Genomic DNA, 12,886 nt, shown 5'->3' with positions numbered 1-12,886 from the left:
TTTTTATCTTGATGAAGTCCCAATAGTTCATTTTTACCCTTGCTTCCCTTGCCTTTGGCAATGTTTCTAGAAGAAGTTGCTGTGGCTGAGGTCGAAGAGTTGCTGTCTGTGTTCTCCTTTAGAATTTTGTTGGACTCCTGTCTCACATTTAGGTCTTTTAACAATTGTGAGTCTATTTTTGTGTGTGGTGTAAGGAAATGGTCCAGTTTAATTCTTCTGCATGTAGCTGTCCAATTTTCCCAACACCATTTGTTGAAGAGACTGTCTTTTTTCCATTGGATATTCTTCCCTGCTTTGTTGAAAATTAGTTGACCATAGAGTTGAGGGTCCATTTCTGGGCTCTCTATTCTGTTCCATTGATCTATGTGCCTGTTTTTATGCCAGTACCATACTGTCTTGATGATTGCAGCTTTATAATAGAGCTTGAAATCCTGAATTGTGGTGCCACCAGCTTTGCTTTTCTTTTTCAACATTCCTCTGGCTATTCGGGGTCTTTTCTTGTTCCATACAAATTTTAGGATTATTTGTTCCATTTCTTTGAAAAAAGTTGATGGTATTTTGATAGGGATTGCATTGAATGTGTAGATTGCTCTAGGTAGCATTGACATCTTCACAATATTTGTTCTTCCAATCCATGAGCATGGAAAGTTTTTCCATTTCTTTGTGTCTTCCTCAATTTCTTTCATGAGTATTTTACAGTTTTCTGAGTACTGATTCTTTGTCTCTTTGGTTAGATTTATTCCTAGGAATCTTATGGTTTTGGGTGCAATTATAAATGGGATTGACTCCTTAATTTCTCTTTCTTCTGTCTTGTTGTTGGTGTATAGGAATGCCACTGATTTCTGTGCATTGATTTTATATCCTGACACTTTACTGAATTCCTGTATGAGTTCTAGCAGTTTTGGGGTGGAGTCTTTGGGGTTTTCCACATAATGTATCATATCATCTGCAAAGAGTGAGAGTTTGACTTCTTCTTTGCCAATTTGGATGCCTTTTATTTATTTTTGTTGTCTGATTGCTGAGGCTAGGACTTCTAATACTATGTTGAATAGCAGTGGTGATAGTGGAGGACCCTTGAAATTTAATCATTTTTAACCTATTATTGTCCCAGAACAGTTTAGATCATTGCTTAGTAAATAATTTATTTTTCTCTTTCTCCCTCTCAGAGTAGAGTATATCCTTATCCCATTGATATTGGGCTTGGATATTTGTCTTGCTTTGACTAACGAAATGTTAATACAGGTTTTCTAAATAAAGTTCTTGAATAGGTTTGTGATCTGATTTTATGCTAGAAGAAGCATATGCCCAAGATAACCACATCCTCTTCTGTCTAGAGCCCAGAGCAAAACAAGTTGCTTCCTAGTGCAAGGCAATGGATCCACAGTCTAAAGCAGGTTTATCCAGTCAAAGCAATCTTATGTCAACGGAACCACAATCAACCTACAGAATGAATGATTGTATTGTAAGCCACTGAGATTTAGAATAGCTCGTTAAACAATATTACTGTAGCAACAACTAATACTAATACTAATAACTAATACTGGTTAATCTTACGTGTCAACTTGGCATGGGGTGCCCAGATCAAACATTTCTGAGTGTTTCTGAGCTCATTTCTTGATATTAGCATTTGAATTGGTAACTCAGTAAAATAGATCGCCCTCCCCAATTGGGTGGACATTATAAAATCTTTTGAGAGCTTGAACAGAACAAAACCAGAGGAAGGAGGAATTTACTCACTCCTTTTTTCCTTCCTGCTTGCCTGCTTGAATGAATACTTCTCATCTCATCTTCTCCCTTTGACTGAGATTTAAACCCTTGGCTCCCCTGGTTCTCAGGGCTTTGGACTTGAACTGAATTATACCACTAGCTTTCCTGGGTCTCCAGCTTGCTTGGAAGACTATGGGACTTCTGTCTCCATAATTGCATGAGCTAATTTGTCATAATAAATCTCTTTTAATATATATTAAGAATAAATAAAATATTTATTTTACTTTAATATAAACATTTATTATATATTTATGTATATATTTATTATATAAAAATACTTACTGAATCTGTTTCTCTGGGGAACACCTGCCCAGATGTAGAACAGTTATATCTGATAGGTTTGGAGGCTCTATTATCTATATTGTTTTATCAGATTTATTTGATCTGCTCTTGCTTTTTGAGTACTGCCCTCTCCTCTCCCTTAGACCCACTTTAATCTATATATTTGTTCATTATACAGAACTCTTGAAGATGAAGAAATTTTTTCTTAATTATTTAGAAGAAAAGCACAAGGTTTGATAACACATTAAGTCAAAAATAGCCTAATAAATTCTTCTGTCATATAAAAAAGGATATCAAAGCCAGCATAAAATGTCAGTGAAACAAATCCTCATGTTATAACCTGACTTTGTAATATATATCTACATTGGGAACACTTCCATCAATCCAAATTTTAACTTAGTTTTGGAACTTGTTATATAGTTGGCTGTTCACCTTGTGCTTTTTAAGTGTGAGTTTCTATCAACAACTTCTATATTTACTGATCGTTGAGAGAGCCCACCTGGAATTCCCAGTCTTCCCTTCACAGATCTATTCAGATCTATATAAATACCAAATGTAACTATCCTAGTCATGTAATAGAATTTCTTTAGTTGTTTCTCTGTTGCTGACTTCCTATCTTAACTTAAAGAAATAGTCTCTCAATAACTTTTTGGAGAGGACTTCCCTCTAGGGAAACAGTTTTGTTTACCCTCTGAGATCTTCCTTTTTCCCTCTGTTAGAGTTTTCTGAGCCCGAGTAATCCTCACTGATTTTGTCATGAATAAAATATCTTCCTCTTGCCTCATTCCACATTTGAAAGCTGTTAGTTCCAGATATATTATTCTGGTTCCATTTCTGTTTCCTTTCACATAAGACTAGTTTGGCCTTCCAGTTCTCCAAGTAGTTTCCTGCTTTTTCTCCATTCTCTGATATTTCCTGGTTTTCTCACTGACATTTCAAAAGCTAAGATTATATATCACGCTACAGTTTTCTGTTCATGAGAGTTTATATGGAATTATATTCTATAGTAGAGCCTTTGGTATCCGAATATATTAGAAGAAATATCTGTGTGATTTTTGGCAATTTATTTAATATCCTATGCCTTCAGTATCTCATCTGTTAGATGGAAATAATAATAGTGTTCAGGTACATCACAGAGTTCTTCTGCGAAGTAAATGTGATAGTTTATGTATGTCACTTGGAATAGTCTTAGGACATTTGAAACATTCTTTAAAATGTTGCTGCTAATATTATTATCTTTATTCACATACTATGAGAAGTAAATGAGATATTCCATGTAAAGCATTTAGCATAAAATCTGGCCCATGGTAAGCACTCTATGAAAATCTCCTTACTTAAAATAGTAGCACACACGTTCAAATATTACCATTACCCTAAAGGGTAAAGTTACCTACTGGGGTAATCACTGGGGACCCTCTCTCCCCTAGTATGTTGTAATTTGAGATACAAATCACTCATGCTCTCTTCTTTTCTTTTGAGATATAACTGACATATAACATTTTATTAGTTTCAGGTGTACAACATAATTTGATATTTTTACATATAACAAAATCATCATCATAATAAGTCTAGTTAACATTCATCACCACACATTTTTTCCTTGGGAATCATGCTCCCTTCTAACTAATAAGATATAAAGAGGGGGAAAAAAAAAGATGAAATCCAATAATCCAAAGCATTATCTCTATTATCACACAGGAAAATTTTCAGTAACCCCTAACCTACAGTGCTTCTTAATAAAACAGGTCAAAGACCACAGCATGTTACTTCATGCCTAAAGTAGACTATAAGAAGTAGGGTGAGGTCGATCTACATGGTAGATTCAGTCCAATTAGCTACTATCCAGTGCCTTGGAGTATTGAACATTTGATTAGCATCCAGTTTCTGGCAGAAGAGTTAATGTAATAGAACCCATGACCTTAGCAGTCAGTGATCCTATCTCCTGATAAACACTATGTCCCAGTGAGCATCCTAGATTTTAACCATTCAGATTAGTATTGCTCTTACTTTCTGGAAGAGTGAGGGAGTGGAAAGACTATGGTCATGTTCATTTCAAAGCTCCCCTTGTTCAGGATGAAATAGACTACATTCCTTTTATAACATAGGAGGAAAATAAGCATTCTTCTCAACATTCACCAGATTATATTATAATCCTTTATTAATGTAACATATCTCATTATATGCTTTACTCTTGTATTCTTAATAATTACTAAAGTATCTGGCATATAGTAGAGAATCAATAATTGTTGAGGAATAAATATATTGATGCTAAAATATTCACAGTTTGCTGAAACCCCCGTGTGAATTAATCAGGTTTTATCTTTTCAAATTCTTTTGTTCAAAAATCATTTTGCTTTTCAAAATCTGTAGTCATGAACAAAGGCCATCATGTGGCTCACTGAAATCTTTTAACTTTTAATCTGATTATAAGTGAGAGAAGTGGTTTGTAACATCCTTTAAGAATACTGTGAATTCACATAATTAAAGCTAAAAAGATGCAAGATATTAGATGTTTGCTAAATTAATATATATACAAACATATGCTTTCTCACAAGCCCTTTTAATTAGGCTACACTAAACCACATTAATAGGAAATTTTGAAACAAAGTGGAGAATGCTGAAAACATTGGGAGGAGTTTTATGTCTATAAAAATACATACATGTACAAACACACAAACACATACAATTATTATAATTGACTCCTTATGTTCCACGTAAAGAAACTTCCTTGGACTCAAACTCTGAGAGTCAGCATATTCAGATCAATCAGCTCTGTTCTCATTTTCTTTAAGAAAGTCGACCTGTATGGAATAGGCAGCCTGGTCTGCTGTCCACCATTTTTTTAATGAGTTAGAAAATCCATTTAGTTTATATCTGAGCCATGTATTTCAATCTAACATGTATCACTAGTAAAGTTCATAATCCAATCTTGTTTCTCATGTTTTTGTATCTATCAGTTAATTCTATCATTATGTGGAAAAAATTGATGCTCCTTGAAAACTCCTTTTATCTTGAACACATACAAATGTACATCTGTATGTGTATTATGTTCATGTATATGTGTATGCATGTATATTATATTTGTGTATTATGGTTGTGTGGTGTGAATATGTGTTTGTGCATATGTACATAAATACTTGTATTGAATTTTATTATTTCATAATCGTTAAGATATATTCTACAAAAAATTAAAACTTTTTTCTTTGGTTTTATAATTTATACTAGAAACTCAAGCTTCAAAGCTTGCAATCCTGTGTGTGTGTATGTGTGTATGTGTGTGTGTGTGTGTGTGTGTTTTAAATTCTAGAGTATTTTATGCTGAATTCTACTGTGATTTAAATTGTTTAAGTTGTTCTATTTCAAAGTTTCTCAGAAATACTTATACCTTAGGAGCACCTGGGTGGCTCAATCATTAAGTGTTTGCCTTCGGCTCAGGTCATGATCCCAGGGTCCTGGGATCCAACCCCACATCAGGCTTCCTGCTCAGCTGGAATCCTGTTTCTCCCTCTCCCTCTCCCATTCCCCTTGCTTGTGTTCCCTCTCTTACTATCTGCCTCTCTGTCAAATAAGTAAATAAAATCTTAAAAAAAAAGAGAAATACTTGTACCTTAATTTTCTAAAACAAGAGAAACAAAAGCAAAACCCAGGGTCCTAGAGGAACATCGGTGGTTGCTCTGACAGGTTGCCCATTTTGGTTTTTCTCCCCGAGCTTGCTCTCAGATTGGTGCTATTCTCTTTGATTGGCCCCAGATGAGGTTTCAAGTTCTCTTTCTACAGTGTATTCTGCTTGAGTAGATTCTGCTTTAGTTGTTCTTTTCAGGTACATCTCTTGGTTTTGATATATTATTAATATTAATATTCCACTATAAAAATACATTGTCCTGTACAGTAGATTAAACATACCAGCTAAGATTCTCTCCCAGAGGGACATAAAATCTAGCAGAAGAGGTTTGTTGTGAGAAAAAAACATTGAGTAAAAAAGTTTTATTGCAAATACACTGCTTAACTAAGTAACACAAAGTTGTATCCTCAGCTAAAAACACTTTTCTGCTTGTTTATTTAAAATATCAAATTCCTTAATTCTGTTAAGGATAGCATGTGCAAAGAGAATGATAACAACAGATGATATTTTAATGTTTAAATGGAAACTTTTAAACCCTTCAAGATCTGTAGGTTCTTTTGATATTTTAAGGAGGGTGTGTTTTAAACACTTGGGGGATTTGTAGTTAATCTGTGATAATTTAACAAAAATTTGAGCATTGATATGGTATTGCTGGTTTAAAAAAATTCCTAAGTTTACTCCAATTCTTTTTAAATTTTAAGAGTTTATTTATTTATCTGAGAGAGAGAGAGACAGAGAGAGCACAAGTGGGGAGAGGGGCAGAGAGAGAGGGAGAGGGACAAGCAGACTCCTGCTGAGCATGGCCAGTGCTTTATCCAAAGACCCTATGATCATGAGCTGAGCTGAAGACAGATGGTTAACCTACTGAGCCACCCAGACGTTCTCCAATACCACCTTGATTCCACCATGTATCATAATGTTTATTCCAGGCCAGATATTAACTTACTGGATGATAGGCAAAAAATATTTTAACTTCTCTGCATATCTCCAAAATATAAATAATAATAATAATAACAATAATAATGATAATAATAATAATAGCATTAAATTAAAAAAATGCATACCTGGCTATAATCAATAAAGAAGCTTATATTAAGCCATCAGGGGCTGTAAAAACATAATTTTACCTCAGCTTCAAAAAGCTCTGTGTTGAGGGACACCTGGGTGGCATAGTCAGTTGAGCATCAGACTCTTGGTTTCATTGAAGGTAATGATCTTGGGGTAGTGGGATGGAGCCTGCATGGGGCTCCACGCTCATTGAGGGGTGTGCTTGGGATTTTCTTTCCCTCTCTTCTGCCCCTCCCCCTCTCTAAAATAAATAAATAAATCTAAAAAAAAAAAAAAAAAGGTCTGTGTTGATCCCACTAGAAAACATGGAATCTTACAGAAGGACTTGGAACACTATAGGGAAACCAGACACTAATATACTACAAGTGAAGTGATAGTGTTTTAACTTCACCCATTCATTTATGAACATATAATGATGGCAAAGTAGTAGATCATATGTTGAGTTACCTGAAAAGATAAAGTATGGATTGTCCGTGAGATCAACACCTGTAGAAAAGAGAAGAAAGAGGCAGAATTTGTCCAGATGCGGAAATTAAACAGCAGTGAGGTCCGATGACCGTGTCAACCAACCAAGGAGAGCTTTATAGTTAGACTGGTTCTTCAGAATTATCCTGAGTAGGAGCAAGAAGGCAGGCTTTAACTTTTAATATTTATTAGTTACAGGCACCCCAGGAAGGCAGTGTGCCTTTGGCTAAGGTGGCTGTCCTCAGTCCCCTCTTGAAATAGCTTACAGCTGAAGGTTGTCCACCAAAAGCATGCCCAGCACCTAGACAAGAGTTCTTCTAAATAGGAATCTTGGTTTGCTGGACAATGTTCATGGAATCTTATGATGCTAATTCTTTACAAAAATCTCATGGAGTAGAATTTGCCTTAGTACAAATTAAAATATTCTTGGGAAGTCATAGGAAGAGTACAACTTTGTATATGACAACAATGACTATTTTAAGTGAAGGTGTCAATTAGCCTAAAGGACGAAAAATAAATAATAAGTCTTATGTTATCTATAATTCAATATAAAATATTTCAATATAAAGGGTACATGTATATATATATATAAATATATAAATACTGATAAATAGATACAGATATAGATCATTGCCATACTGGTCTGATATGGCATTTTAAAAGATGAAATTATAAACTGTGCCCCAGAAATAAATACTTGAACTCCCTTTGTATCCACTCAATATTAAAGGGCTCATAAATTTAGCACAATGATTATTAGAAATGATTTTTCATTGGTAAAATAAACAGTGATAAAACTATTCAGATAATGAAGAAATACTAGTAGAAATTTCCATTCTGATAAGAAAAGTTAAAGAATCTAGTATACCTAACAGTCCAGTTGAGAATGGAGTCCAAGGTTTCTGACCCTACCCCTCCTTTGTTCGAAGAATAGATAATTTTGTCATCTGATCCTTTCCAAAGGATAACTAAATCCTGAAAAGAGACTTTCCAGGCAAGGAACTTAGCTGATTGCCTAAAAGACAGAGAATAGAGGCTTCACCAGGTTTGCAGAAAAGGTTATATGCATGTATGTAAGTGTTCATGTGTGCATACATGCTTGCTTGCTTATAAGTGGGACAAAATTTGATCTGAAACTTTTTACTGTAACATCCCTTGTGGTGGTAAAGTTTTTGAAGAGAAAATGTTCATCTCGAACTTACTGGAAGCTACCAATGGTTACTCAAAAAGTCTCATAAATCTGAAAAACAAATTAGTTTAGGCCAATTTGTAGTGCAAACTAATAAACAATTCGGATCTTTAACAGACCGAGTTAATATTTGAATACTAAAATGAAGAGTTTTTTTTTTTTAATGTAAGAATTGATATCAGAATTTCCATTATACACACTGGCAGAAATCACAAACCTATGTATTGCTGCCTTCCAATAAAGATTATAAGGGACAGTTACGTAAAGTTAAGCCTCTTACAAAAAAAGAAAAAAAAATGGTTGGTGAAAAATAAGTGAAACAATCTGAATTTAACCTGTAGCTAAAGACTGATGCCATTTTTTATAAAACATAGGAGAAAGTGCTCATGTTTTTCTGCTGAATAAAAATATCTAAGGAGAAGCAAACATCAAAATACTAATGGAGGTCATATTTCAGGGATGAAATTACAGCTGTTTTTTAATTCTTGTCTTCATGATTTTTACTTAAGAGTTTTCTTAGATGATAAAATATGACTTGTGCATTTTTTTAAAAGTTATTGAATTTGAATGAAATAATGTATTTACATTTGTTTTATTGACTAAACCGCTTTCATCTCTTGTTCTTGCCATTGATTTCATTAATGTTCTTATAGACTTCTTCTAAAGTTCTTCAATTGTTTTCTAAAAGCTACATACATTCATCCTCCAAGCCTCACATCCACTTTAATTAATCTTCTTCTGCTCCTTCATATAAACCCTTTATCAAAGCTGACTAACCCCTTTTATTTCCTTACCCTCCCCGCCTCCAATCCATATAAAACCGTAATTCTCTCTCTCTCTTTCTTTTTAAGATTTTATTTATTTATATCAGAGAGAGAGAGAGCAGGAGCAGGGAAGAGAGCCAGAGGGAGAAGCAGGCTCCCCACTGAGCAGAGTCAGATGTGGGGCTCAATCCCAGAATCCTGGGATCATGACTTGCACCAAAGGAAGATGCTTAACCAACTGAGCCCCCCCAGGTGCCCCTAAAACTGTAATTCTTTAAAGCACACCAGTCAGGCTTCTTCCATTATTCAAAATGTACAAGAAACTACACATCAAATTATTCATGGTAAATTTGAGAATATTTACTTCTGTGGCTTTCACTATTATCATCTCTGGAAAAGGAAATTGGAAAATTGCTGAATCCTTTATTCCAGGGAAAGTGACAAGATCATTTAAAACTGCATGGTGGTCTTTTCTTTTCTTTCTTTCTTTTTTTTTTTTTTTTACAGAAGAGTAAACTGAGGGTCAAAGAAATTATATTACTCATTCATGTAGTGCTGGCAAAAAGCAGATTTTCTATTTAAAGTATTTATTGCCAATACTAAAATATACATTTTCATCTGGCACCCCAAATACAAGATATTACAAGATAGTAAATCTAGAGGTTAACAACATAAAATTGTTTAATTAATTCAGGGTCAAACTATAAAACATTAATTAATGAAACAAATATTGAAAGTCATGTTCATTTTTGTGGCCTCTCTATAGCATTTTTGGCTAATGGATTTATTTCATTTCAGAGGGCATGTCCTGTTCCTTCTTTGTACCTATTTATCACAATACCTAGTATAATGTTTTCCAATAAAGGATCAGATAAATACTGAAAAATGGAGTAAATGAAAAAAATGAATGAATAAATGAATGGATGGGTATTCAAAACTATGCATTGTATCATATATTCAGGTTTGTCTTTGATTTCTATAACTCTATCTTTTAGGTGCTATGTTGACATCAAATTTCAAGGTATTTCTAAAATTAAATTACATCACAGAATTCTAATTACATTTGTATTTGGTCTAAGAAAAAGAAAATTGAATGAGTAAGCAGGATTACTTTTTCATCTTTCTTCCTATGTCATAAACACAGCTGTTATTGTGTTTATCTATATATCTGCTCAGTGTCCCTTATTCAGTGGTCTGAAGACTGAATGTGTGTGTGGTTGCGATGCATGCTGTATTTCTCATGATATCCCCCTTTGATTAGAATCCCCAAGGGCAATTATGAAAGAAAAAAATTCTATCTCAGGCTCAATGACAAGTGAAATATATTTCCAAATGGGAAAAAATAACTGAAACAATACTGATTCATAGAACATGTAGAATGCTTTTCAAGTTGTGTTACTATGTTCACTTTGATTGACTACCATTTTTCCTTGTTTTAGAAAATCCTACTTGCTAACCAGGTGATGTGAATTGAAAGATAAAGACAAAAGCATCAATGGAATGATACTTTGTACTATTATCAGAAAATTAGAGTTATTTTTGAATTTAGAAAAGCTCATCCACACAAATTTTAGTTAAATATGTTTATCCCTGCAAACAATATTTGGAACAAAATATTTGAATCAGTAAGTATCCTATGTAGACGCAGTCAGCTAATTTATAAAAATCATGTGATAATTTTAATAAGTCCAATAAAAATACAAGCAACTTTTATTCCTTCCATTTCTAGAAATCACAGTTTTTCTGTATTTCAAGAATATCTGAAATACTGTAGGATGGTAAGTAGAAATTATATTATCAATGCACAGTAATCTAATTTTTTACCAATATACCTCATTTTAAGTATTTATGCAGACAAGCGTTTTATTTTTATTGTTAGTGTGTAAATCACCTCAAAGTTACAGACCATACAAATCATAGTTACATGAATATACGAGTAAATCCAGCATGTTTAGCTACATTATTATTAAAGCATCCCTAATATTTCCTGAGTTATTATTAGGTGTTATTTATTTTAACATCATTTAGAAGTGAAATGCATCATTTTAGAAAGTAAAATAGTAGAACATTGAGGGGAAAAAAAGTCATTCCACATACCTTAACAAATCATGGGTATATGTAATTTCATTTTGTTTTACTTTTTACTCTCTTTACCTTTGGACTTTAAATGGCTATGTTTGCTATGGAAGAATGCTTCAAACTGAAGCATTGGTTGATTATAATAGTTAACTATCCGCGGGCGCCTGGGTGGCTCAGTTGGTTGAGCGACTGCCTTCAGCTCAGGTTATGATCCTGGAGTCCCGGGATCGAGTCCCGCATCGGGCTCCCTGCTCACTGGGGAGTCTGCTTCTCCCTCTGACCCTCCCCCCTCTCATGCTCTCTGTCTCTCATTCTCTCTCTCTCTCAAATAAATAAATAAAATCTTAAAAAAAAAAAAGTAAATAAAATAAAATAGTTAACTATCCGCTGTATCTATAGTAATGTTTCTCTAGTGGGAAGCAGTAAGCCTTACATCCCTCTTGTTACACATATCTCCACTGTGCTACAGTTCACGTTTATAATCTCTGAAGTGAGTTCCACAGAACACCAAGGCCTCAGATATTTCACAGCACTTAGCCTAGTGTTCTTAATATATTGGAGCTCAGAAAATATTCATTGAATGCATGATTGACAAAATCAAACAATTGAAACTGGCTTTGCCATATTTTCATTGATTGGTTGTTTTTATTTATTTATTCATGCGTTTGTTTTTGCAGAGAGGGAGAAGCGATACCATAAACTCTAAAAAGAAACTTTTTCTCCTTTTTGTCGTTAATTTAATCCTTCAGTCCTTTTGGAGGATTTATGTCTTGGAACACATCAAGTAATCACTTCTCCAGCATATTGTGTGACTTAGTGTTCCTCAGAAGACATACTATTAATTATATAAAAGATTCTATGAACCCCTCGAACACTATTGATGTACCAGATCTTTCACAACAAAGGAAAGATCACATTGAGAGATACTAAAGCTTCAGGCTGATAAGGATTAGTTCTGGCAGAGACTCTTTCTTTATTCTATTGCTCTAAACTGCCCTCAAATTCAAACAGTGGAAAAGTACAAAGGGCAGTAACATTCAGAATAAGGAGTAAATGGTCAATCTACTAAGAAGGCAATGTTTTGAGTCTAAGCCAGTGAAACTGGATTATGTGCAGAAATGTAAACTAAGCAGAAACTGACTATAAGCTGAGGTGGTTCTCAAGAATCAGATAGATACAAAAGCCTCAATTTTCCCCCTTGGTAAGCTCTGTTACTAAGGGTAATTTATTTAAATTTCCTGAAATGCAATTTCTTCTGTAAAATGGGATAAAAGGCAGTAGTTGCTTCTTAGGGTTTGCTGTTTGTTTTTATTTTCTTTATACAATTGCATAAAGCGATGCATTATAACCTAGCATTCATTACCAAAATAGCATTTATTAAATAAAATCAATAGTATTATGCAGTAAGTCTCATCGTAGGTCAAATTTTAAATCAAGTACAAACATAAACCTTGCAAACATCAGTTGAAGATTTCCATCATCGGGCAGGAAAGGTTGAATCTATGCCATCGTGGAAGAAAATATGGGAAGTGAAAAACTGAAATGGGAATCAAAAAAGCATGTTGTGGTCCTAGATCTGATTCTAACTAACTCTGTGACCTTGAGCAAGTTCCTGAATGTTTCTGGGCCTTATGCTTCTCCACTTAAAAA

Source organism: Mirounga angustirostris, unplaced genomic scaffold, assembly GCF_029215605.1.
Source record: "Mirounga angustirostris isolate CCGP_5_RB_7025 unplaced genomic scaffold, mMirAng1.0.hap1 SCAF_2, whole genome shotgun sequence".
Lineage (NCBI taxonomy): Eukaryota > Metazoa > Chordata > Mammalia > Carnivora > Phocidae > Mirounga > Mirounga angustirostris.
This window is presented reverse-complemented; position numbering follows the sequence as displayed.